General features: G+C 42.5%; 1 protein-coding gene across 2 annotated transcripts in view; it reads right to left on the bottom strand.

The window, feature by feature from the left end:
• TAFA1 (TAFA chemokine like family member 1) overlaps positions 1–27,407 on the bottom strand; it is a 280,600-nt gene that overhangs the window by 249,747 nt on the left and 3,446 nt on the right. The gene's annotated exons all lie outside the window — the stretch shown is intronic.

The raw sequence follows: 27,407 nt of genomic DNA, 5'->3' as shown, positions 1-27,407 counted from the left end.
TCCAGTGTCTCACCACCCTCACTGTAAAGAATTTCTTCCTAACATCCAGTCTAAATCTACCCTCCTCAAGATTAAATCCATTTGCTCTTGTCCTATCACTACAAGCCCTTGTAAAAAGTCCCTTTCCAGCTTTCTTTTAGGCCCCCTTCTGGTACTGGAAGGTCATCATAAGGTCTCTCTAGAGCCTTCTTTTCTCTGGGCTGAATAACCCCAACTCTTACAGCCTGTCCCTATACAACAGGTTTCCAGCCCTCTGCTCTACTTTGAGGCCCTCTTCTGGACCTGCTCCAGCAGCTTCAGATCACTCTTATGCTGGGGGCACCAGAATTGGAAGCAGTACTCCAGGTGGGGGTCTTTCAAGAGCAAAGCACAGGGGGAGGATCCCCTCCCTCATCCTGCTGGTCACATTGCTTTTGATGCAGCCCAGCACACTGTTGGCCTTATGGGCTGCAGGTGCACATTGCTGGCTCATGTTGAGTTTTTCCACTAACTGACACCCCAAGTCCTTCCTCACTGAGGCTGCCCTCAAGCCACTCCTTGCCCTGCCTATATCTGTGTTTGAACACTTATTTCCTTAAACCCGGAACACGGTTATTAATAACTAGTAATTCAGTGGAGGTGAGCTACAGCATCTTGCCCTCTCTTTGGAAAGCCACATTTAAATCAGTATGTATACTCTGACAGTGTTGATCTCACAGCACCTCAGGCCAAAATAGCTTGCTTTCACTGTCTATACATTTCTCAGGGCAGAGATACAATCAATATAAACAAAGGAATCTGAGGAGCCCAAGAGAAACACAAATAGTTTTTTGTGGAATTGATGTCGGTGTGCATCCATTAGCCCCACTCAGTAATTAGGAAATTAAAAGTGTCTGATTGCTCCCCTCTACTGAAGGTCACCCTTGAGGCCCTAATGTTGGGTTTAGATGCTAATCAAGTTGTTTGCTGACTGCTGTCAGGTCACAGGCTACAAACACCATCAGAAATCCTGTTCTAAGTCTCTGAGTTATTATAAACACACGCATACACTTCTCTGTAGGGGATATTTCCCTAAGCCTCAGGTTTATCACTGCAGTTTGTAAAGCAATAGCCTGACTATACTCATATACTTCACTTTAATAACATCTTCTTTCAGAGCAGCACAGTTTGCTTCAGATTAATAAACCAGGGGTTCTCTATATTATGCATATGCACAGACATAAATGATTCAATCAATATTACATTTTAGCTATACCTTTTCATAATTGGTGTTGGTAGTTGCTGGTTTATTAATAAAATCTGAGAAACATACAGCACAAACACTTGTGCAATTAAGGTAATCTTTCCTAAATATCCAAGTATGGAGTTTTGGTCTTCTGAGCACCTAAACTAATAGCGTTAAACCAGTGCACACTGAAGACTCAAGTGCCGAAGACAGATTTGTAAACAACCTATGTGTGGGGCTGGAGCCACACAGAAGCTAACCCACCCAGGGAAGCAGGGTACCAAATGAACACAGCAATCAGTTTGAGCTAGTACATCCTGGTGCAGCTATGTTGATTCTGGAGCTAGTACAAACTCCAGCTAGGACATCTGTTTGCCTTTACATTGTGTGGATATGCTGAGAAGCTTCTTTTTATGAGAGGGATATTCAGAGGACTAAGACCCATTGAAATGAAATCCTTATGCAGCCATCTCTTTTAAACTAGATGCCTGAAACCTCATGGCTGAAAATCCCAGTAACTACAAACCTGCATTTGTGTACCTAAAGCAGGAGGTGCCTTTGTAGATCAAACATGGTTGCCTGAATTTAAGAATAATTTATCTGCTATACTAAGTACAGATCTTTGAAGACAGACTAGCTACAGAAAGACTTTCATTCTGCTTTTATAGAGACATTATTATAGAGTATCAGACCAATTGCTACATCTAATCCAGCATCCCAGCTGACACTGAAGTGGATTGGTACTTTGAAAGAGTACCTAAAGTACTGTGTGAATGAATAACATGAAAACCTGCACACTGTGGGAGACACATGAAAGCATGTACAACAATAAACAGGAAATGAATCTGCTGGGAACAGACCAAAAAGGCTATTAAAAAATATCAAAACAAATAGTTCACAATTGATACAATAGCAAAGGGGATATCAGGACAGAGGAAAAATGAATACATAGAATAAACCAGGTTGGAAGAGACCTTCAAGATCATCGCGTCCAATCCATCAACCAATCCAACCCAACCAATGAGGTACTGGCTAAGGAGAGTCTTTGCCTCATCATTTCAGATAGACACTAGAACAGTACAGATAAACTTATGAAGAACAGACAAATTAAGGTGGAAATAATGAAGGCATGAGGTAAGAGTTTTAACAAGTCTTCTGGCTGCACATATAAACTTGAATGATTGCATTTTAGATGGCCTGTGCAGCATGATTCAGTGGTGCTCAGGATGACACAAGCTGAGGAGCTAGAGATGACACTCATGTCATGGGCAGGATGGAATTATTCAGAGTGGACAATACTAAAAACAGATTTGACAGCAATAAATCCTGCTGTAGTTACAGTAAGAGAATACTTCTGTTCCATCTGAACTGCATCAGAATTAAAAGCCAGATGCCATGGACATCAGAGACATAGGTGCAGATTTTAGTGCAGGAATGACTAGGATTTGCACTAGAGACAAGAAGTTAAGAGCTGAATAGCAAGAGTAGACTGTTAAAATGAGGGTTATAAACTAACACCTTCCCCAACCATACCTGAATATCTACATACACTTTTGATAATCACCTAATCTCTAATCTGATGTTGGAATCCCAGCATATTCTTGATTTGTGATTAGAATAGCACATGGCAAATTGGTTCTGTACCTTTGACCTCTTGTTTAAGATTGCTCCTTTTTATTTCCTTTTTTTAACTCTTGAATACCCAAACACTTTTGCCACCTGCAGACCTAGCTATACAGCACTCACTCCTGTGGACCTGAACAAAAGTTGTCATGATGAATTTTCTACCTCAGTGGAAGAGATTCATTTTGCACTGGTTGAGATCAAGCGCCTTGATTATCCATTTCCTCCTTTCTCTGATGGATCACTTAGCTCATCTGAAATGCCTTGCATTAGCAATCAATGAAGCTCATTTGTAAGAGGTTCAAGAGGTGCCTTTGTATATAACCCTAGGACAGAGTTATCTACTGCCAGAAGTCTTTTGGGCAAGGCTTGTAAAATGCCACTGAATTAGTGTGGGCTTACTTGGTGCCTACATTCTGCTGATGGAGTAACACTACGATGAAAACTCAACCGAGCACCAACTGCCTGTTCTGGAAAGATTTCCTCCTTCTCTATGAGAGTAGCAACTTCTTCCATCACTTTTTTCTTGCCAGTTTTGGAGTCTGAATTCCAATGTTTGTACCACCTCATCGTTCACTGAGCTTTCAGAAGCACTGCCACCCTCATAGTTTCGTTTGTTCTCCTGCATACTTTCCTGCAGCTGATCAGATTGAATGTGTCTTGCCCTGCATGGCCATGCTAATGTGCCAGCTACAAAAAGCACCCTTAGCATATCCACCACAATGTCTGGTGCATTTTAACACATCCAAGTGCCGGGTTCTGCACATTGGCCACAATAACCCCATGCAGTGCTACAGGCTGGGGTCAGAGTGGCTAGAGAGTGGCCAGGCAGAGAGGGACCTGGGGGTGCTGGTCTATAGTAGGCTGAACATGAGCCTGCAGTATGCCCAGGCAGACAAGAGGGCCAATGGCATCCTGGCCTGCACCAAGAACAGTGTGGCCAGCAGGAGCAGGGAGGTCATTCTGCCCCTGTACACTGCACTGGTTAGGCCACACCTCAAGTCCTGTGTCCAGTTCTGGGCCCTTCAGTTTAGGAAGGAGGTTGACTTGCTGGAATGTGTCCGGACAAGGGCACCAAAGTTGGTGAGGGGTTTGGAACACAAGCCCTATGAGGAGAGGCTGAGGGAGCTGGGGTTGCTTAGCCTGGAGAAGAGGAGACTCAGGGGTGACCTTATTGCTCTCTACAACTACCTGAAGGGTGGTTGTAGACAGGCGGTGGTTGGTCTCTTCTCCCAGGCAGCCAGTACCAGAACAAGAGGACACAGTCTCAGGCTGCTCCAGGTAAGGTTTAGGCTGGATGTTAGGAGGAAGTTCTATACAGAAAGAGTGATTGCCCATTGGAATGGGCTGCTCAGGGAGGTGGTGGAGTCGCTGTCATTGGAGGTGTTCAGAAGGAGACTTGATGGGATGCTTGATTATGCGGTTTGGATTGGTTGATAGCTTGGATGCGATGATCTTGAAGGTCTCTTCCAACCTGGTCTATTCTATTCTATTCTATTCTATTCTATTCTATTAATAATGAAGATAAAGGCTCTGAGCCCTACAACTGAAACAGGGGAGAAAAAAAAAAAAACCCAACCAATCCAGGAACACTAATAATCCTACATTTAAAAACCCCAATAAAACTATCCAAAGCTTGGTCAAACCCACTCATGTCAGTATTAAAACCTCAAAGAATTTAAAGGCAACAGCATTTTGCTACAGAAGTTTGAAGTAAAGTGAAATAACTGAGTGCTCAGGGGGGTTCCTTTATTTAAACTTCCACTGAGTATTTTCAGCTACACATTTTTTTTCCTCAAATGGGAGCCTAACAAGAACAAACATAGTCACAAGTGAGTCTAAACCGATTTAGGATGGCGTAGTTTTATTAGCAGGTGATTTATTACAGCAGAATGCATGTTAGATCTAGCAGTAAAAGCAAATTAATAGAAGCAAAAATGCTTTAGGAAGAAGCAATCTGAGTTATCAGGTTGTAGCAATCAAAAAAAGATTAATACAGTGATATCCGTGACCTCTACCCATAAATAACCGTCAGGAAAAAAAACTTTTCTCTCTTCACAAAATGAGCAATTCAAGAGAGTCTCAGAAATTGTAATTAGGATTAATTTAGCTGATTGTACACTTCGATAAGGCATACATAAAATGGTTTCAGACTTTAGGGGAAACAGGCAGCTACGTCCACCAATTACCAAGTTCTAAAAGACCTGCAGATAAGTAATTAATTAGAGGAACCAAGCAATAACGGGATTCCAGCTAAAGGAGTTGGTGGCTCTGAAGACAGGAGCTAAGTAATGCTTTGAAAGAGAGTGTGGGACAGCAGGAGAGGAGCAGACCCACTCCTCTGCAATGCCCTGCTCACCAGCTCCATGAGCAGCAGGGATCAGCTCAACTTACTTGAGTTAAGCACAGTGGCTATAGCTAACTAGGACTTCTTTTGAGGAAATCCTTTTAATCTGACAGCATGTAGTCTGTACAGCTGGAACGTTTTGAGATGGAGACCCACTTGTCAGTAATTTTGATGGGAAATTGTTGCTCAGGAACAAGGCAGGTTTTGGTCAAAGGCACAGACAGACCAGCACAGCCTAATCAGGGAACCTGGACCATGAGCAACAAAGGAAAACTCTTAACCCCCATAATTCAGGTCAGAGCATAACTGTGCGTTTCATATGCTCAGCTTCACTGCACCACTACCACCCAAGCTAGAGGCCCTTCTACAATAGCTGGAACTTTACTTTGTTCCATTCTCCATCAAAAACTGTGACAGACTTGTTTCATCTTGCTTTGAAGTAGATCTTTTTAATGAACTGTTTACCAGCCAAGTCTAATTGCAAAGCATATCTACTGCAAGTTGAAAAATCACTCAGAACTGCTACATAGATGGGAAATGACTGCAAGCCAAAAGTTGCAAGGGTGAGCAAATGAAAAGTTCTATTTAAAAGGGCTCCCGATGTAAGTGAATCTCTAATTCCTCTTCCTTTCTAATGTGTTTCCTTGTTCATGATAAAATTGCTTAGCAGCTTACCAGTCAAAACCAGTTTTACTTTTCTATTCAAATGACCAAAGACCTTTCTGGGCTGCAATTATGAAGTGGTGTCATAATGACAGGAAAATGTAATGTTACACTTGTAACAAAAGCAAATCTAAGGGATTGCAGGGTTTTAATATTTCAGTAAGGTTAAAGCAGGAGTGCTAAATAATTTAAGTTCTGGAATAAGATATAAGCACTAGAGCAATATTGTATCCATACTCATGTATCTTTTCATGTGCAGAGGTGATATCTATGTGATAAATTGCAGGAGTGTGAGGTAAATTAATTTACCATGCACTTTGATCACAATACCCTCTCCTGGCCTACCAATCCATTTCCCAGAAGACTTGCTCTAACATTCCAAATCACAGAACACTTTCATTGCTGCCATTAAGAACAATGTTTCATAGTCTACCTCTTTTTCTCTCCTTACAGGCATGGAAGTTTCCCTCCTTGAAAAAATAATAAATACAAATTAAGTTATAGAAAAGCAAGTTGATGAAACCTTTATATCCTCCACTCCTCCATCTTATATAAGAGACTTTAAAAGAGAAACCATCTTCAAATACTGACAGCTGGGAGAGATGCTGCAATATCTGCATTTTCCTGGTGGTAGGGGAAAAATGAATAAAGAACAGATGTACAGCTCTCCAACTACAATGATTTAATATTGCCAATAAAGGAATAATACATATATGGATTAATTCCTGGAAAAGCTCTAATAGTTAAGCCTAGTCTACAAACGTGCTCAACACTGACATTTTAAGCCTATAGACTATTATGTGATAAAAATGCTAATTAATATATTTCTCACTGCCAGAAGAAGTGTGTTGAAACCAAAATGTTTGGCAAGCTTATTGTAAAGAAAACCTGCTACTACCTCACTCCCTACTGACTAGCAGATCTTTATACCCTCATCTCAAAAGGCAGCTGTAGCACAGGGCAGCATTTGGAGATGCTGGAGCAGTATTGGTCCCTTCCCAGGGAGGTCATAAGCATCCCCTTGCTGCAGGTTTCCGAGCATGACACAGAGGTGCTGCCAGGTTGGAGGCTCCCAGAGGGGAAGATATTTACCCCTCTGCCTGCCAGGCTGGCAAATGGCTGTAAAGCCAAATTACGACCCATCACAAAGCTGAACAAGCTATAAACTCTGAGGTGTTATTGAGCAGAAGATCACCAAGTGGATTGATTTTATGGATTCGAAGCTTCTGAATCTTGACACACGTTCAGAAGTGTGTCATGCCTGAAGGGCCCACAAAAGAAATCCATATGAATGGGAGGGATGTAAAGCAGGAAACGAGTTGGCTTACAGTAAAGGTATGGATGTGTATACATACCAGCACTACCCTCCACCTAGTTACCATGGCTCCGTTTACAGCATGAACTCTACTTACTCACATACTCAATACTGGCAGAAACAGTCATGTCAAACTTAGTGACTCTTTGGGCATTCTCTGCACTTGAGTGGACATATATGCTTTCGACTTTGTTAGAGGAATCATAATTCAACATGTGGTAAGAAAAATCTGTCTAGAGAAGGCAGGATAATTGATACCATTCCCAGGTTTCATACGCTTATCCTTTATGATTTCAAGTGCTTCATTTAGAAAACCCAATCCTTGTAACCACTGAGGTCTGTAACTGTGGCCATGAGAGTACAGAAGGTAAAAATTGGAAAAGAGAAGCATTATCTAAATAAAATAAAATAAAATTAGAAGGAAGTATCTTCTTTCTTTGGGAAATAGGTAGGCAGATAAATAATTGGGGTGGGGGGGAGAGGGAATTTAGTATTTACTACCCATAAAATGACCCTTTTGAAGCTTTTCACCAGTAGGAATGTAAAAAGCAAACCACAAATGCATATAAACTAAAGAGAATGACAGAAGCCCTGTGCCCAACATGGCCTATTTTCTATCCCTACCTCTGCCAGGCCTTTGCCCTGTGATGGCAGGAGATATGTTCAATGTGTCCTCACCCGAACCATAGCTCACCAGCACCACTTTAAGCCTGACAGTGCTGTGGCCTCAGGACAGGCAAAGCTAGATAAAAAATATGGAGAAATAGTGTGCTGAGCTTCCTGCATTGCAATGACATTGCTGCTGCTGGCCTGTCCAGGGAAGCTATTGACACATGTCTTCCTTCCACAGCTGCAAACAGATGTCTTTACTGCTATTAGGAAAGCTGCAGAAATTCTCTGTGGGGAAAAAAAATTATCTGAAGAAGGCAAGTAACATTAATTTCCCCTGGGCAATACAATGTAGGGATTTTCTGCTGCCCCTCACAATGCTATTCCTGCTGCTCCTTTGGCCTGTGACAAGCCATGGTCCTGAGGGAGGCATCTCATTCCAGCCTGGCACTTGCACAATGTGGAAAGATGCTCTCAAGCAGTACCAAAACTCAAAACATTTCAGTCTTCATCAAGACCCAGCAGAATACAGGCAAACACCACACCCTTAAAACTATTCAAATACCTGACTGTAAAACCTGCTAAGCTGATGGGAAACATGTAGCACTTAGCCTTGAGGGTGACCAAGACCTGGCTGTTTTGAACATCCCCACTATGGACTACTTTGAGAAGATGAGAAATAAGGAACAAAGAAAGGACACTGTGACATTCACTTTTGTGAAGAAAGTGAGTGCAGAATCCAGCTCTGTACACTAAAAATGGATCTCTGCACTACCAGAGGAGGTAAAACACAGAGGGTTGTATGTGAATATGCCTACACCACTGAGAACAAAACACTTGGATAAATATGGCCATATGCACATCCTCACAGTCTCATTTTGGGAGATGATACATTACCACCTTCCTCCATCCTCCTCAAGGAATATGAAAGGAAATAAACTAATGAGCCACAGATAAGGAGGCTTTGCAGCAAAACAAAATTAAGCTTCCTTTTCTTACAGCATCTCTTTAAAACTTCCCATTACAGAGGAGGGAGGTGCTTCAGACAAAGAAGGGGGGTTCAAAACTATGTGAATTATTTATTGAGAAACAGTTATATTAAAGATGCTGAAGTGTCCAGAGCACCAGAGCAAGATGGCAAATTTTCATCCTTTTCCTGTTACATCCTCCTGTTGCAAGAGGAGAATGTTTGTACTTTTGACATCAGAATGTGATAGAGAAGTGAGAAAGGAGACAGGCAGACAATGATATAATCCAGCATAAAAACTCAAGGGTTTCTTAGCCTGAAGAAGAGGAGGCTCAGAGGGGACCTTATTGCTCTCTACAACTACCTGAAGGGAGGTTGTAGCCAGGTGGGGGTTGGTCTCTTCTCCCAGGCAACCAGCAGCAGAACAAGAGGACACAGTCTCAAGCTGTGCCAGGGGAGGTTTAGGCTGGATGTTAGGAAGGTGCTCATAGAAAGAGTGATTTGCCATTGGAATGTGCTGCCCAGGGAGGTGGTGGAGTCACCAGCACTGGAGGTGTTTAGGAAGAGACTGGATGGGGTGCTTGGTGCCATGGTTTAGTTGATTAGATGGTGTTGGATGATATGCTGGACTCAATGATCTCAAAGGTCTTTTCCAACCTGGTTAATTCTATTCTATTCTGTTAAAAAAACCCAAACAAATAAAAAAATAGCACCTTTACCTCATGGCTTAGCACCCTGAAAATGTTAAGCAAGGGTTTTTTTTTTAATGGGATGGCACCATTAACTTCTGCAGATACCATTCACAGGGTGTTTCTCATAACTGCACCACAAATGAAGGACTTGTTCATTCACAGAAACTGGTAGCTGCCTGCACAATTTATGGATGCCATCCTATGTAAATCATGGGGGGGTGGTGGGGGGGGGGTGGTGGGGAAATGACAGATCTCAGGGGCTGTTTGCTGTCTAATCTCAGTTTGTCATGCCTCAAAAAGAATGATGTGAAAATGCACAGAAAGTCATCCATAATGGTAAAAAGATAAATAAATAAAGATTCTTAGTTGTTTTCCAAGAAACATAAATAATCAGCTCCTTGTCAGCTATGAAATGAATCTACATTTTCTATTCCCATGAAGGGCCGTCAAAACCCAATCCTAAGCATTTTACACCCCATTCTATTTCTGCTGGCAGAATGTTGGGGCTCTGCAAGATTTGACAGCTACAGATTGTCCACCGAGCTGGAGAACAACATAAAAAGACATCACAGGGAACTAGGTTGGTGCTTCTGCAAAACTCCGAGGGGTTGTAGAAAGAGGTTTATTCTTTGTGCTGCTAAAAACCCACAATCCTTAGTCTTTGTGCTGTGCTGCTGCCAGGCTACTCTGTGAGCTCCCTGTGTGCTGAATGAGTGAAATCAAACTTTCTCCCCAGGAAAGGGAACATTCAGAACAACTCAACAGCCCGGCGAAGGCCTGCGATTCAAGTCCTTCATCTGAGTTGGCTTCCAGGGAAATGCCCAAACCACCACGCCACTGATCATACTGTTGATAACATTTCAAGATCTGTTTTAACAACAATCTGGATCCTGCTAAAAATGGTATGTTCCTGCCAGAAGATTATTTTTTTTTCCTTTTGACAAGTCACTACTTTTCGTTAAAGGTCTCCTCTGGCACATAATCCCTAACTCATTTACTGTAAGTACTCAAAATCCAATATGGCCACTTATGAATCCCGCTACAACCCTCCCAAGAACTTGTCATGGGAAAGGCAGAAGTAGACACAGTTTAAAGAACTGCTAGATTCAATTATTAATATTAGAGCTCACAGACAGAGCTGCACTGCTGATAGATGATCACATTTTCTCCGGAAGAGGAGAACAGTGGTGCCTTGCAAAGCAGAGCTGAGTTTGCATAAAAGTGACAAAAGCAGATGCTATCTCTCAGATACAGCAACACATTTCTAATACTAAGCCTCAGTTAAAAAACCCAGAAGCATCCCTCAAAGTGATATTCCAATCTGTGTTTCTTCAAGGACAGCAAAATAACTGCTACAGATGCGCATTAAGTGAGGAGGAGTACTGCTCTCTGACACGGATAACTGTCACCTTCATCAGTGAAGCTGGCTCTTTGGCAAAGATCTTGAGATAACTGGGAAGTCAGCAAAACACCTGAATAGCAACACAGGCAAACATCAGTTTGTCAAAGCTTTGCCTCCCTGTGGGCTTCTGCTTCTTTCTGAATGGATGAACAGAGGCCACAAGTAGAGCTCTGCTGTGTCTGGAGTACTACCTTCGCCTCCTCCAAAATGCAATCAGGGAGAGAAGCCACAGTTCAAGCCTTGTGTCCAAATCCAGCTGAAGAATGGCAGAAAACCTATGACTGCTGCACTACACAGAGTTGGCAGGCAGCAGTTCAGCTTTGCTCTGAAAGAAAAGCAAAATCCCTTCCCAGAGACTCAGCTTCACAACAAGATGTTTTTAAAATACCCTTATTAAAACCTTTTTCATATGTGTGCAGTTCTCCATGAGTAGTGTCTGCCAAAGCTGCCTGAGATCCCTCACCAGCTCACAGCAGAGCTGTGTGCTCAGTTTCAGGGGCAGTTTAGCACTGCCTTTTCCATCACTACACTTTGTGGCAGGGCTAGGACGTGTCTCAAAGCCCGTTCAGTCTTACATAGAACACTACATTAGCCACAGAGACCATGAGCAATGGACTGGCTATTTTTTGCCCTCTCCTAGCAAATGAGGGAGAAAATTCCTGATGTCCCATCTCTGCTCTCCTGATTACCTAATTTTTTTATGGAAGACTTGAGAGGTATTGAAAGTTATTCTCCCTACCAGCAACACCTTAACATTACAGCTCTACTTGTGGTAAAAAGATGAAGCATCAGCCCCTACAGCAGAACATAGCTTCTGATTAGAGATTTAAATCTATTTAAGGAAAGCAATACCTTCTCTAGCCTTGTTTTTATTAATTTGATTTGGCCTTCTTTCAGTGTTTAGAAATATGCCACGTTGTTTCAGGGTTGTTTGGGGTTTGTTTTTTCTCTTTCTTTTCTTTTCCAGTTAGTAAGGAAAACAATCAAATTGTTCTCAACTCATTGCAGAATGTAAACACTGCACCAAACCAACACTTGAGATCTTCCTTTGGCTGTCAAATTAAAAAAACCTCAATTATTTGCAGTGCTTTAGTCACACAACAAAGGAAACGCTGCTTTGCAACACGTGGTGTTACCTTGTATTCCTTCAGCCCACAAAAACAAACAAACAGTTGTCACAACAGAAAATTGACTACAATTCCTAAAGTGCATAAAAGCTTCTAACCACAAGAGGTTAAAATGAGCAGGTTTTACATCAATTCAGCAATACAGAGGGAATGAAGTCATAGTTTCATTCAAGGCTAACAAGAACCTCTAAATACCCTCTACAAGCCAGGCACTGGACACCAGCAAGAGATTGGTTGCCCTCTTACAGTCTAACAGAAAAAGAATCCCATAGAAGAGGATCACCTGGCAGGACTCCCCAGTCCAACTAGATGGCCCCAGTATAAACTGGGCCACAGGATTCATGCTGTGCCTTTGTATGATGTCCTGCCAGGAAGCACTATCAATACCAGTAAATATATATCCTCTGAACTTCTGTGGTGTTAAAAAGAGGTAAGTAATGGAGACCTTTCCCCAGCCCTGGAGATTTTAGCAAGTGAGGACCAAAATTTCTGCAGCTGCCTTTGAACTCAACAGTAGAAGCCCCAAAATGGCCATGAGTAAGGAAAGACATGCAGGACCCAAACAACATATTATTCCTACCAAGTCTTCCACACACCTTTGGCTGGGTCAATCAAGACATCATTCAGAGATGATTTTCTATCTAGCAACCCTCAGAGAACAGTCCTCTTTTGGGACTGATCTTCTAGATCTTTCCCCAGAGCAATCTCTGCCTTTAGAAGCAACCAAGAGGTTAAGTTTTTTCCAATTTTAACAACTGAAACATCCTCAATTCCCCACCCCCCATTAAAGATAATTGACATGATTCATCTTGACATGCTGCTGTAGCTGGCCTGCAAGTGTATTGAGATAACAGTGTGTAGTTAACAACATTTACAAGGCAGACACGTTCCCAAAAATGCATTCTTTGAGTTGTGCTGTCTGTGGAACCTTCTCTGGTGAGAAGCACAGCCTTTGAGTGAGAAACACACTTAAAGTGGAAGCCTTTTTGTCCAAAGACAGACCCAACCTTCTCATCTCTAAAGGAAGTAATTAAGTAGAAAGTGGAAAGATCTGCATTTCAAGCAAACTCAGCACTGCCTGCCTGTGTGTGCTGAGTCTCTGGTACAGCTGAGAGCATGGACACGGGAAAAATTTGCTACAACAGTACAACTTGTTTGTCAATTGAGTAACAGTAAGTGAACATGAAGGCTCTTTACACCTCACAGCTGGGGCAGTCTGATAGATTATAGCTTAACCACCATGAAAGCTTAAGCCAATGTGAAGCTGGCTTACAGTAAAGCACTTGATTTCAGGAAAAGAGGGAGCTAAGAGCCTCCATGATCCATCACCCAGTTCACAGCAATGCCTGCACTTGCACAGCAAGTCGTGCCAAGGATGGAGGACTAGGGATGAGATGTCTCCTCCGGGCAGCAACTGGGAGGGCAATGTCTGACAGCCACCAGCCTCATCTGAAGAAGCTACACAAGGAACAGAATAAGCAAACCTTACTTATTTGCCCCAAATATGCTCATGATAGAGACCTATTTCTTCAGAGGATCTACTCCATTTTTGGATGCTGTGTACTGACTGCACAGGAGGAACAACTGTCCCTTAGTTGGGCATAAATATAAAGAAAAGAACCAGAGAGGAAGGCAGGTGTTGGGTGGGTGTCCTGGAAAACTCTATAGCAAATATTGATGTTCTGAGATCTGTATGGAATAATCCCTCCTGACAAAGGCATACTTGATTTTTTTTTCATATTATTGTTTGGTTCCTGTGTGAAAACTGGACCTTAAAGCACTTGTTCATAATCAGACAGGACACAGCTTACAGTAGGACATCTGAAGCTTTGGGTACTTATTCATACAATGTATACTTACTACACAAAGGAAAAGGAAATTATTTTGCTATAGTTAGATCTAAAAGCAGAGTGGTGCTTTAAATTCTGTGTGAATTTCACCTAACAGACTTCACAAATTTACAGATTCCATCAGGACATAGGGATAATCTCTTCTCACCTGTTAAAGAGCACAGCCCCTTAGATGTAGGAGCAGTATACTAAAGACACACAATCCTCATCACAAGGACTTCAGAATAACTGTGATACTGCTTTGTAGTTTGTTTCCATCTCTAGACATTAGATACCTTTCCCTTTGACAGACTAGAAAACAACAAAAAGAGCATAAGTAAATAATTCAGTTTACTTAAGAAGAGGGTTTAGATAGCCTGGAACTCAGAGGACTACAACTGACACAAAGGAACCACTGAATACCACACTGCTTGTAGAAGGTACATCGTCCAAAATACTGTGCAGCAACCAGCAGCTCCAAGCCGATTCAGACAACCTAAAAAGTCAAGGAACTGCTTCACTAGGGCAAACCAACTAATCCACAGCAAAAGCAGAAATCATTTCTCCTTTAATTTGCACTACTTCTATCACCAGCAGTTGTTCTGGGGAAAAAAATGTTCACTGTGAGAGTGATGAGACACTAATAGGTTGCCCAGGGAAGTTTAGGATGTACCCTCCCTAGAAGTGTTCAAGGTCAGGTTGGAGTGGGCTCTGAGCAACCTGATCTAGCTGAAGGTGTCCCTGCCAAGGGCAGAGGGGCTGGAAGCAGGAGACTCTTGAACGTGTCCAGACATGGGCAATGAGGCTGGGGAGAGGCCTCGGGCATAAGCCCTACAAGGAGAGGCTAAAGAAGCTGGGATTGTTTAGCCTGGAGAAGAGGAGGCTCAGGGGTGACCTCATTGCCCTCTACATCTACCTGAAGGGTGGCTGTAGCCAGGAGGGGGTTGGTCTCTTCTTCTAGGCAACCAGCATCAGAACAAGAGGACACAGTCTCAAGCTGTGCCAGGGGAAGTTTAGGCTGGAGGTGAGGAGAAAGTTCTTCACAGAGTTGTTAGCCATTGGAACAGGCTGCCCAGGAAGGTGGTGGAATCACCGTCCCTGGAGGTGTTCAAGAGGGGATTGGACATGGCATTTGGTGCCATGGTTTAGTAGTCATGAGGTGTTGGGTTACAGGTTGGACTTGATGCTCTTTGAGGTCTCTTCCAACTTTATTGATTCTATGATTCTATGATCTTTGAGGTCCTTCCCAACCCAACCATTCTGAGATTATGACTTTCAGAATTCCTTCTGCTCAGCCAAGAGCTTGCTTTCCAGTTTGCATCACACATGTTTATGTCTGTGATAACATCATGACCTCCACAAAGGTGCCTTGACTACACTACAGCACCAAAACAGGGAAGCTTTGCTGGATATAAAGGATGAAGGTCTGATTCCACCACAAACACACCAAAATCAAAGCATAAGGGCTGAGATGGGGGGAACAAAACACAACAAAAAACAACCAGCAAGCACTATGATAATGTATTAGCTTGCATTCAGTCTGCTGCAGAACAGGTACAAAGCACCTGTGCATCTTTTTCTATCAGACAATCCTGACCACCAGAAATATTTTTTCTGTGGGTAAAGAAAAAAACACCTGTATTTTCTCCAGTTTTTCTTAGAAAGCACTTATAACATGGGGTCACTGTCAGCAAGTAGAAAATATCTTGTATTTCAATCCTTTTGATCAAATAGCTCTATTTCAGTTCTTTACAAATAGCAATGTTTGAAGCATATTGTAAGGAAAGTAGGTGGTGTTCTAGTTGGGATGAAATCAAGTGGGATTGTGTTGCACCACATCAAGGTGCATTGAGTAAAAGTGGTGCAAAGAGCCTATTCTAAAACTGAGAGCTTACCTAAAGAAAGATCTTCAAGAAAATAAAGGAAACCGATTTAAAGGAAGGGAGAGGGATTCAGAAACAGAATAAGCAGGAGGGGGAAAGAATAAAAACCTAGAGAAGACAACAGGCAATCTGGTTACATTTTGGTCCTTTCACCAAACTACAGCCTCTGTGGTCTGCTGCTCTCCTAAGAGTGGTTTGCGATGGATTGAAATACAACACAGAAATGTGCATAGGATGCTCATTGTCCACAGCCTGCTGCCAGCCAGGGCACCTCAAAATACCCTTCCCATAATGGTGTCTCAGCTCTCCTTACACCATCCTTTGAGTGGGGAATTCAGCAGAGCCCACATTTACCTTTAAAGACTCAAGAGAGTGCAATCAGAGTAATAATCACAAGGATGAGATAAGTATCTAATAACTGCTGTCAACTCATTCAGTTCAATGTTATCTGCAGTAGATCAGCATTACACAATTACCAATTCTGTCCTCAGGGAAAATGGAAATGCAAAACATTTCCAACCAAGACACTGAGGAAGCTACATTCCACCTCAGCATGGTTCACTTAAGATCGTGCCTGATAGCTCTTCTGACTCTTTTGACTTCTGTGACAAACTGGGATATGTATTCCAGAGTATTACTAAGGCTCTTCTCCACTTTTGCCTACCTATAAGTCCCTTCCCTCTCCTCTGCTCTAGGTGTAGCTGGGTTTTGATAGGCAGGGGGAAGGTCCTGCTGTTGTGTAGGTCTTCCATGGACACTTCCCCACTCAGCAGGAGTCACTGTGATTACCTAGTGTCTCAAGATTTCAGTATCAGAAACTAAAGCTAGGGAGGAGGCAGATTGTCACTGTGCATCTAATAATCTCATTCAGGAGCTGCTATCACTGCTGTGTTGGCCTTGTTAAATTTTCTCTTCCAAAGTTAGCATTCAGATGCTCCCTGGCTTTTGTCTGTGGCTGTCATCAAGTCATTTGCATGCACTAATCCATGACAAATGGTTTCATTTGATGCACATCTGATTTCCTTGCCTGCCAACTAGAAAGAGATAATAGAAATACCATGAGAGACTAAATTAGAACTTAAGGAGTCATCTATTTGTTGGAGAAACTCAAAATGAGGTTAAGATAAACACCACCCAGGCAGCTGAATTAATGGAGAAGGCACTGATGTTTCAGCCATAGCAAGACAATTTCTAATTACCTGGTGGGAAATAAACAAATAAATAAAAACCTGCATTTTAAAGCCTCACAAAAATCTGATATTACAGCAGAAGTAATTATACTACAGATGTGGAAGCTGGCTTAGAGACAATCATTCTGTCAGATCCTGCCCTGGCACAGTGAAACCAATTACAAACTCAAACCCCTCTGTTATCATCAAGCTCACCTCTCGAGCTTTTATTTTCATGCACGACAGTGATTTCTGGCTGACTGACCACCCACATTTGAAAGTGCCTCATGCACATAACCAAGAGCAGCAACCTCATGAGTTAATGATATTCACAGCAAACATTTAGTGCAGCCCTGACAAGCTCATACACTTGAACAAGAGTTTTAGATATCAGAAATATCTCCTATTACAAAAGCAGAGAAGGCTGATTTGGGGGAAACAGGCAGCTTCTGGAAACACTAGACCTCCTTTAAGTTCAGTGCTACTGCAAGCCAAAACAAGAGTTGATACCAGCTAGAAGGCCATACAAGACCTTCCTTGTGCTTGCAGTGACACTGGATTTGGAGTCCTTGAGGTCTTTTGGGACAGAGACAGCCACTGGCACACCTGAATATACACTTTCTAGGCAGCATTTATTCAGGATCTCAGGTAGTGATAGAACTAGGCGGAATGGAATGAAGCTGGAGGTGGGGAGATTCAGGCTAGATGTGAGGAGGAGGTTCTTCACCATGAGAGCGGTGAGACCCTGGAATGGGTTGTCCAGGGAGGTGGTCGAGGCCCCGTCCCTGGGGGTGTTTAAGACCAGGCTGGATGAGGCTCTGTCCAGCCTGATCTAGTGTGGGGTGTCCCTGCCCATGGCAGGGGGGTTGGAACTAGATGATCCTTGTGGTCCCTTCCAACCCTGAATGAAACTATGAAACTATTTATCAGGATGCCAACTTGTTTTAAGTGGTTGCTCAGGTAGCAGAATCCTTGTGCATGTAACTTTTTTTCCCCCTCCCTATCAAGGAATATCAAGACAGAAACAAGGAATGCAAAAAGATATCAAACATTTTTTATTTCAGTTTCAACTTGTGAAACTGAGTCCTCAAAGAAAAAAATAAAATAATGACCCAAACAAACAATTAAGTCCTCAAAATTCTCCCCTCAGTTCTGACTTTACATTAAAACATGAAGCAGGCTGGTGTTCAATGCTTCTGAAGTGTAGAATGAGTTGATTTGTAATGCAGAAAATACAGAAATTACTGTATCATAGAAATACCATAACCATAATGTAATTATGGCTTAATATGGTTTAATATAATTAATAAAAATATGTATTGAGTCATATCTCAGTGTATTTTACCAGGCCTTCCTGATGTAAAGCATCTTTAGCCAAATCTGAAATAAAACTTTTCTCCAAAGTCATTTGTCAAGCTGCATCATTCCAAACATTACCTCACCGCTAGTTCCAGCGTTACTTGATCCCATTTCTGCTTGCTTTCAGGTTTTATTTCAATTCAGGGTGATTCAGAATGTGACCATTTACTTAACAGGTTGGTATAGTCCAACATATAGCACAGGTATTTTCCCAACCTTGAATCTATTCACAACTGTGGAACAGAATAGAATATACTAGAATAGACTAGACTAGAATAGAACCGAACCAGACCAGACCAGGTTGGAAGAGACCTTCGAGATCATCGAGTCCAACCTATCATCCAACACTATCTAATCAACTAAACTGTGGCACCAAGCATCCCATCCAGTCTCCTCCTAAACACCTCCAGTGTTGGTGACAACACCACCTCCCTGGGCAGCACATTCCAATGGCCAATCACTCTTTCTATGAAGAACTTCTTCCTAACATCCACCCTAAACTTCCCCTGGTGCAGCTTGAGACTGTGTCCTCTTGTTCTGCTGCTGGTTGCCTGGGAGAAGAGACCAAGCCCCTCCTGGCTACAACCTCCCTTCAGGTAGTTGTAGACAGCAAGAAGGTCACCCCTGAGTCTCCTCTTCTCCAGGCTAAGCAACCCCAGCTCCCTCAGCCTCTCCTCATAGGGCTCGTGCTCCAAATCACCAGCTTTGTTGCCCTTCTCTGGACATGTTCCAGCGAGTCAACATCTTTCCTAAACTGAGGGGCCCAGAACTGGACACAGCACTCAAGGTGTGGCCTAACCCTAATCATCCTTGTGGCTCTAATGGTACTGAACAATTCCCTTCACTTACTCATATTCTTTCAAAAAATAAACATGTAAATCAATGAAACCAATTTTCCAAATAAACTATCCTTGCTTGCTCCCAACCACTTAATTAAACACAATTAACTCTAGTTTGTTTTGGCAACTAATTAACGTCATGATCAAATATAAATAGACGCTGCAAGAAAAGATTATAATTAATAAATCCTTAACAATAGAGCAAAACTACACCAAAGCTTTGCTTGCCTGAACTATTTAACAGCATTTTGGAAGAGCATTAATGAGGACATAAAGGAAAAAAAAGATATTAAAAAGTTTTATCAGTGTATACAATTAAGATCCTGAGCCTCTTGCCTGCGCTCAGGCTGATCTATAGAGCCTGCTGGCTGCTGACATCATTTACAACACAACTTGGAAGCTACAACACAGCACACAACGTGGATGTTACACTACCAAGTTGCCCACTTTCCACTAAACTGGCACACATGTTCACAGGAGTTTTCTGATCAGTTTCCCTGCCAACGTAACTTCCACTTGCACAAAAGTGAAACTTAACCATAGAGGTGAGTTTTGATCATTGGTTTTTCAGTAGATTCACCACGAAGGCTCTTGGTTCAGGTTTGTCACCTACACAAAGCAAAATTAATCTGATAGAAGCTTTGATCTGGCATGAGAATGGTTAAAGTGCACATTTTGAAATGAATCAGCACCTCTCCTAACAATCAAGAGACAAGGATCACCACTTAGGTTGCCTTTTATTTTCCTATTCATTTAGTGAGAAGGTGCACAATACACACAATTTCACAGCTTGTAGGAGAAATATTTATGCACACCTAGAAGGCACCCAGCACACATGACTGTTGGTGGGACCTGCTAGTGTAGAATAGGCTATTCCCAGATTACTTGGAGCTCAAAGACAAGGCACCACAATGACAGCATCCCAGCAGAAGGAAATGCAGCATTCTCAGGTGGCAGATTGTCTGTGTATTGCTCTTCACTTGGTGATTCTCAAAGAATCATTTTCACATCATCCAGAAATGGCACACTATGACAAAATTACTAATTATCATAGGATAGCAACAGTGATCCTGCACCTGTTGTCTCTCAAGTGACCTTTCAAGAAGGGCAGGACTGATTCCTTCACCCACTGTGAAGGATAGAGGGAAAACTGTTGGTCTAAAGGAATACATAAAGCAAGAGAGAGATGTCACAGAACAATCTTCTAAATAGAGCATAGAAATGAGTCACAGATACATACACAAGGCTTTGTAACTTCATTCATCTGAACTTACACCCCCAACTCCCTACTGTGCATCACTGATTCTTATAAATTTAGAGTCCAACTGTGCTGCAGTCACAGAATCAATCAGGTTGGAAAAGATCTCAGAGATCATCAAGTCCAACCTATCACCTAATACCACCTGACAACTAAACCATGCCTTAGAGTGCCACATCCAATCTTTTTTTGAACACCTCCAGGAATGGCAACTCCACCACCTCCCTGGGCACCACATTCCAATGGCCAGTTACATTCTGTGAAGAATCTTCTCTTCACCTCCAGCCTAAACTTCCCCTGGTGCAGCTTACGACTGTATCCTCCCCATCTGTCTCCGACCTCCTTTTAGGCAGTTGTAGAGAGCAATAAGGTCTCCCCTGAACCTCCTCTTCTCCGGGCTAAACAACCCCAGCTCCCTCAACCTCTCCTCACAGGGCTTGTGATCAAGACCAGGAGTCTTGGTCCTGTGGTAGGCTCACATAACAGCTGCATCAAGAAGCTGTCCTCCATACACTCAATGAACCTTCTGGACTGCCTCCTCTCTGCTGTGTTAAGTACCCAGCAGATATCTGGCAGGTTAAAGTCACCCACAAGAACAAGGGCTGGTGATTTGGGATGACCTCCAGCTGTTTGTAGAATACTTCATCTACCTCTTCATCCTGGTTGGGTGGTCTATAACAGACCCCAACCAGGATGTCAGTTTAGTTAGGCCTCCCTTTGATTTTTACCCATAGGCACTCAAACCACTCATCCTTAACCTCAAGTTCTGTGGCATAGAGAGATTCCTTAATATACAGGGCCACCCCTACTCCTCTTCTCCCTCACCTGAAGGCCTTATAACCATCCAGTGCAGTGCTCCAGTCCTTGTGGTCCCTGCCTACAGCACAGTGAAAAGAAACATTCAGCATTGCTCCCATGAAGAGAAAAAGCAAAACAAAAGTTTAGGTGCAGAGAACAGTTCTGTACAGAGCATCTGGAAATGGTGAAAGCTCTGAATCCCACCAGGAAAATGAATCTTGCTTTCAGCAAAGGTTGATTTCACAGCACAGTAAAAAAGAAAATATTCAAAAGGAAGTACAAATATTATAGGCAGGATAGGATTAAACAATATGAAACTTAATGGAAGAAAACACATCTCTCTTATGAGGAAATTTGGGTATTGCCTTTTAAAATATAAATGAGCCTTGGACTAAAGTAGGCTAATCGTTAAAGACAGGATTCTGATTCTATCAGCAGAGTTAGTTCAGCACAGAGCAACACAGTTTGCCTTTTGGGTTTATAGTTGCAGGTGCTATTTTTTTTCTTGGGACTTTACCACCATAGTATGAATTCTCAGTCTTCAATACAATGACAGCAAACTGCAAGTAGTGCAGTGCTCTGAAAGGTCCCTTCATGACTCACCAAGGCCCCAGGGCTGTACTTGGAGCTGTAGGCTCAGCACACAGGCGTAGGAGATGCCTGCCAGGGCCATTGCAGCAAGAGGCACTTTTTGGTCCCCATTTTCCCAGAGCAGCTTCTGCCAGACAGAGCAACATGCTTTGCACCTGCCTGCATGGCTTCCTGCAGAGGCCTGAGGAAAGAGTTGAAGAGGCACAAGACGGGGACAGCAATATGGCCAAAAGGCAGGACAGAGCAGAGTAACTGAACTAGAGCACACATGCTGCCAGAGAAGACCACACATGCACAGGCACATCCTTTCTCTGGAAATACCATGTTAGCATCTTGCCACTGCTCTTTTGCACAAGGTGTGTTGTGAGGGTGGACACTGGAACACAACCATGCTTCCAGCAGCTCCTGTGGAACCACGCTGGGCACAGCGGTCTGCTCAGTGCCCCATTGCACACCTTGCCCATGCTGCTCTTCACAGTCCATCGAGCTGCAACACCTGCTCCCCCTCAGGTTGCTTTGTCTCCCTGGATCAGAAGTAACAAGGCATCACATTCCACAGCATGACTGGTGACAGCTTTCCTCCAACTGCAACTGAGCTGCAAGCCTCCCAGCTATGCACCCTTCTCCAGTGAAGAAGACAGGTGTTCTTTTGCCTTTGACCCTCCATTGGCTACTTGGCAATGCCGACCTACACCCTTTCCCCATTACCTGAGAGGCAGAAGACCATTAAAGTAAGAGCTTACAGGGTCCCCAAAAAAATGTAGCTAACTCTCTGGCTGCAAGCACACCCTATAGCCATGGTGTTTCTCTTTTGGAGGTTCAAATTGTCAGGAAAAATAAAAATCACAGGGTACAATACTTCTGATAAAGTCTGCTGCTGTAAACAAGTACATCGCACAAGCACAGTAGGCAATTCATTGCTGTCATGCTGTTAGTAATCCTGCCTCGTCCTAAAGTGTTGATTTCTTTACATTAGGCTTCTGTCTACACAAAATACTTCTATTTGTCCACACACATCCAAATATGTTTTGCATGTGACCAGGAACCCAGTAGGTACCTCCAACCTGGATTTCTTTACTTAGTAACTGGTAGTCTCATATTTTCAAGAACAGACTGAGAAGGCCAAAATGTGTAACAGAAAGGTACCACAAGATGATTTCCAGAGTGTTACTGGAATACCTCATTATGAAGAGTTTTCCCTGCTTGTATCCAGGTTTGTTCCTGTGCACTTACCGGTGCAAATCAAAGCTGAATCAGGCCTTAGAGCTTATAAATTTGTTCACTTTAATTAACACAGCAAGACAGACCAGTTGTCAACTTTCATGCCTATAACATCATCTACTGGATGCTGGCTAAGGTGCTGTGTGGCAGTCTGGACGCTATACTGAAAGCAACAGCTTGCATTCAGACCATATGATGAATGGAATACAGTTCTTGCTAGTCACAGAAACTTTATTAACTGCCTAGTCCTACATTTGCCTCTATCAATACAAAACCCCAAAATCTTGGTTGTTCTACAATGTAGAGACATGTTATTTACACTTTCCTAAGGAATTGCATTCAGACCAATACCCCTCCCAGTCTGTTTGAACTGAAGAGCCACATATATGGAGCATATGAAAATAGCAGACCTTTTGAAATGTGAAAATGTGCACTTCCCCCCAGGGCTATAAAAATCAGTGGGAAGGCCAAGATCAGAACTAAGAAAATTTTTGCTCACAGCCACAGACTCAAGATTCTGCAAAATGCTGTCTACTGAGAAACATGCTTAGAGCATCCCTAGGTTGCTGTGGCTTGCTGGTTTATGCAGAATTGCTTTGAGACTGATCTTCCTCCTTGCAATATGAAGTATAGAGAATCCCTTCCCGAGATGATTTTTACTGGGCACATCATTAACTACTATCACAATAAAAGGTACTTCATGTTTTGTAGACTTACAAGCCCAGCCTTGACTCAGTCTGTGATTTCTTCCTCTGAATGGGCTTATTTTTAATTAACATATTTGCAAATGTCAGCATTGCTACAGCAGGTACATGTTTCTGCTTGTGGCTGCCTCACATCTTTACACTACATGCAAGACTAACCCAGCAGCCTTAATTCTTTTGCACAAATGTACAGGCGAATCTGACGTGCTTTCCTGTATTTTTAAGCAATGTGTGGCCAGTTCTGTCCACTGTGATTCATTACTAGTTGATGATCTCTGCTAGGAACAACACATCTCTCATTCATGGAACAAAGCCAGAACACTTGCTCAGAATTGCATGATTGAAGGGGAGGTGGTTATTTTTCATTTTTTAAACTTGAATCCTTTACTTTGTCATATTGTGTTGTCTTACCAAATGCCAGCATCTACTTCCTACCTCTGGGCAGGGTCAGTCCTGTCAATCAGATGATCAATGGACTATCACAGGCACTCAGCTAGCTCTGCAAATCACAACCTGTCCACTCTAATCCTCAGGCCAATTCAACAGCTCTACAACTGTATGTATCTTAGAGCCTAAACCAGCCAGTGTGGAATTCTTCTCATTACCAGTGTTTCTTATTAAATCACACAGAAATGACATGCTTGAAAAAAATGGAGATTTGTTTCCACATAAAGTTATTTCCTGTGAATGCTTTCATACATCCTCTGCCTAACATAATTTTCATGAAATGAAATATAGTCAGAAAAAATCCTACAGAAAGCCATGTGTATTACCCAAGGGGAATGGTACTGCAATGGTGTTCAGCTAACTTATCATAGTATAAGTCAGAGTTGGAAGGGACCACAAGGATCATCTAGTTCCAACCCCCCTGCCATGGGCAGGGACACCTCACACTAGATCAGCCTGGCCAGAGCTTCATCCAGCCTGGGCTTAAACACTTCCAGGGACAGCGCCCCAACCACCTCCCTGGACAACCCATTCCAGGGCTTCACTGCTCTCATAGTGAAGAACTTCCTCCTCACGTCCAGCCTGAATCTCCCCACCTCCAGCTTCATTCCATTCCCCCTAGTCCTATCACTCCCTGACATCCTGAGAAGTCCCTCCCCAGCCTTCTTGTAGGCCCCCTTCAGATACTGGAAGGCCACAATTAGGTCACCTGGGAGCCTTCTCTTCTGCAGACTGAACAGCCCCAACTCCTTCAGTCTGTCCTCATAGGAGAGGTGCTCCAGCCCTCTGATCATCCTCGTGGCCCTTCTCTGGACATGCTCCAGCATGTTCATATCTCTCTTGTAATAGGGGCTCGAGAACTGGAGACATTACTCCAGGTGGGGTCTTACCATGCCAAAGGTCTCTGGATCCCAGAAAAGAAATCTGAAAATCTATCCTGCCCACCTCACCTACGAGTCAAGAGGAAGAGCCACCAACACTGAAGGGTACTTAACAGCAGCATTTAAACTTTTCATTGCCTTAATGAGACAAGAAAGAATTCCTGAACAAGTACAAGTAATACAGCCTCATCCATCCTGCATCCAAGCAGTATTTACTATGCCCTTAGAATCTGTGCCCGTCTGCCAACATTCCAGAGAAAGTAAAGCTGCAGTCAATTACAAATACTGTCACGTAAAGTGCTTTATTGCATTTGTTTGCAGGTTTGTACCTTCTGCTAAGTCACCTAACTCAATAAAGATGCACTGAATTATAAAACTGAAAAATTATGCCACACTAAAAAGGAACTTCAAACTTTTGTGATTGTACACAGCGTGCAGAAATCTGTTTAAGGCAAATTCAGATGCTTGCTTAAGGAAGTTTCAATGAAGAGAGATAACAAGCTGAGAAATCTCTAATAACCTAACCTTTTCATATTTTGCCCTTGGTTTCCAGCATTTCCAAACCGGATTACCCTCAGTGATACAGATGAGTACATTCACTGCACGAATCCATGGAGTTCGCTTCAAGTTTATTGTGTTTAAATACGCTCCATGAGGATTTGATCTTTTACCTGCACCTTCACGTGCTCAGGGAGACTGCTCTATTCATGAAGTACAAGCAAAAGCTGGGATGGAATCTGCTTTTTTAATTATCTTGTGCCAAAGTATCCCCACAATGGAGTTGAGCAGCTCAAAATCTCTTATTTTAGAGCATCTCATTACCTATGGAAGATCACGAACGGAGGGAAAAGGTATGCTGAGCATGCTATTGATTATAGCTATATTTGCCATGATTCAATAAGTTGAAATTTCATATACCAAATATTAAATTACTGAAATTATGCACTGGCTCATCTGCATCCATTTTTTCATTCACTTTTATTTGGCTGAACATTTTAATCTTACTTACACAGTGACTAACTAAAAGTAAATGACGCATTCCTAATATTATACATATGAAAAATAGGGTGTGCTCAGGGACTGCAGTTGAATACATTAAAATCACTCAGTTTGCTAGTTAACATATTTCCATCCCTTTTATGTGCAACCTTTCACATGCAGTTGGCAGACTGCAAATTCATGGCCTTATAAAAAAACACTGTCTTGATTTTCTGTTGTGACAGCAGAAATTGTCCAAAAATCCCTAACAGTTTCCCTAAAGGAAGCTCACTGGCTGGTACTTCCCAGGTGCAGCACAATCTGAATCTGAGGTGAACATCATGTCAAATTCCACTCATCTGTCAATGTAGTGGATTATTTCTTGAGAGACTGAAATTGGCTGCCTGGGATCAGAACACCATCAATCTTATTCATGTAGGGTGCAGAGAAGCTGCCTGAGGAAGTCTCGCAAGAGGGAAAGCTTGGCTGTTTCTAAGTAGGTGATGAGGCAGCTGTAAAACCTTCACTCTATCTGTATCACATCTCTGAGTGAAAGATTTTGTCATCTTTCACATTTCCCCAACACTTGGTATGCATTCAGTGTCTTGCTGTTCTTGCTTCATAAAAAAAGTGATTTTTCAAGCTTAGGCAAATGTTGCAGAGCTCTGAATCTGCCCAGCTCTCATTTTTCCTCATAATGTCACTGTTTCGATCGATTTTACAAAACGAGATTACATTTTCCTTTTACCTATCTGTTTAGCTGGGCTGGTTTTTCCTTTTCCCTTCACTGGGGACAAACACAAATAACCAGCAGCGTGACTTACAGTTGCATCGTAATGAATATTTTGTTCGCTGCTCTGCAAGTTCCAAATAAGAACCTTGGCACTCCAACTTCAAACACTCTCAAACTTCCAGTGCCAGATAACAAAGCTAACACCATTAGTTTATCTGATACTCTAACACAGCTACCTAGAGCTGGTCTGTCAATGATTTAGGTCTGTTCCTCTATGCTATGCATATTTTATTACAAGCAACCAAGACAATGCCAATACCTATGACTTTTTAACAATGAAAGTGGTTGGGAAAAGAGAGTCATTTAGGTTGCTAAAGACCTGAGGTTCAAGACTGTCCATCTTTGAAGCTATGCCATTAGATCAAAACCCATTAAAGTATTAGTTGCCCCATTGTTAAATGATTCATCACTGCAAGTTAACATTCTCCTTCCTTCATTGCTAAAGTTCTTAAAACCTCTTCCACTTTTCCTTGTATTCAAATCTGTTAAGTGACATTCTTGGCCCATCTCATTTTAACCAGATGACAATACTGTGCTAGAATATGCCAGCTCCTCAATTTTTAACACAGCACATGCTCTTCAAAGTTCAATTAGCAGTTGAAAAGTTATGTGATCCATATCTACCAATAAAAACACAATAAAACAACTAATGTGCAGTCTCTGTGGATCACAACAGCCCAAGTGAGCTGCATTCTCCACTGCTCTCCT

This window comes from Melanerpes formicivorus, unplaced genomic scaffold, assembly GCF_026170545.1.
Source record: "Melanerpes formicivorus ecotype bairdi unplaced genomic scaffold, bMelFor1.0.p_v2 SCAF_28, whole genome shotgun sequence".
In the NCBI taxonomy this organism is placed as follows: domain Eukaryota; kingdom Metazoa; phylum Chordata; class Aves; order Piciformes; family Picidae; genus Melanerpes; species Melanerpes formicivorus.
The sequence above is the reverse complement of the archived record's forward strand: the minus strand, read 5'-3'. Positions and strand labels throughout refer to the sequence as shown.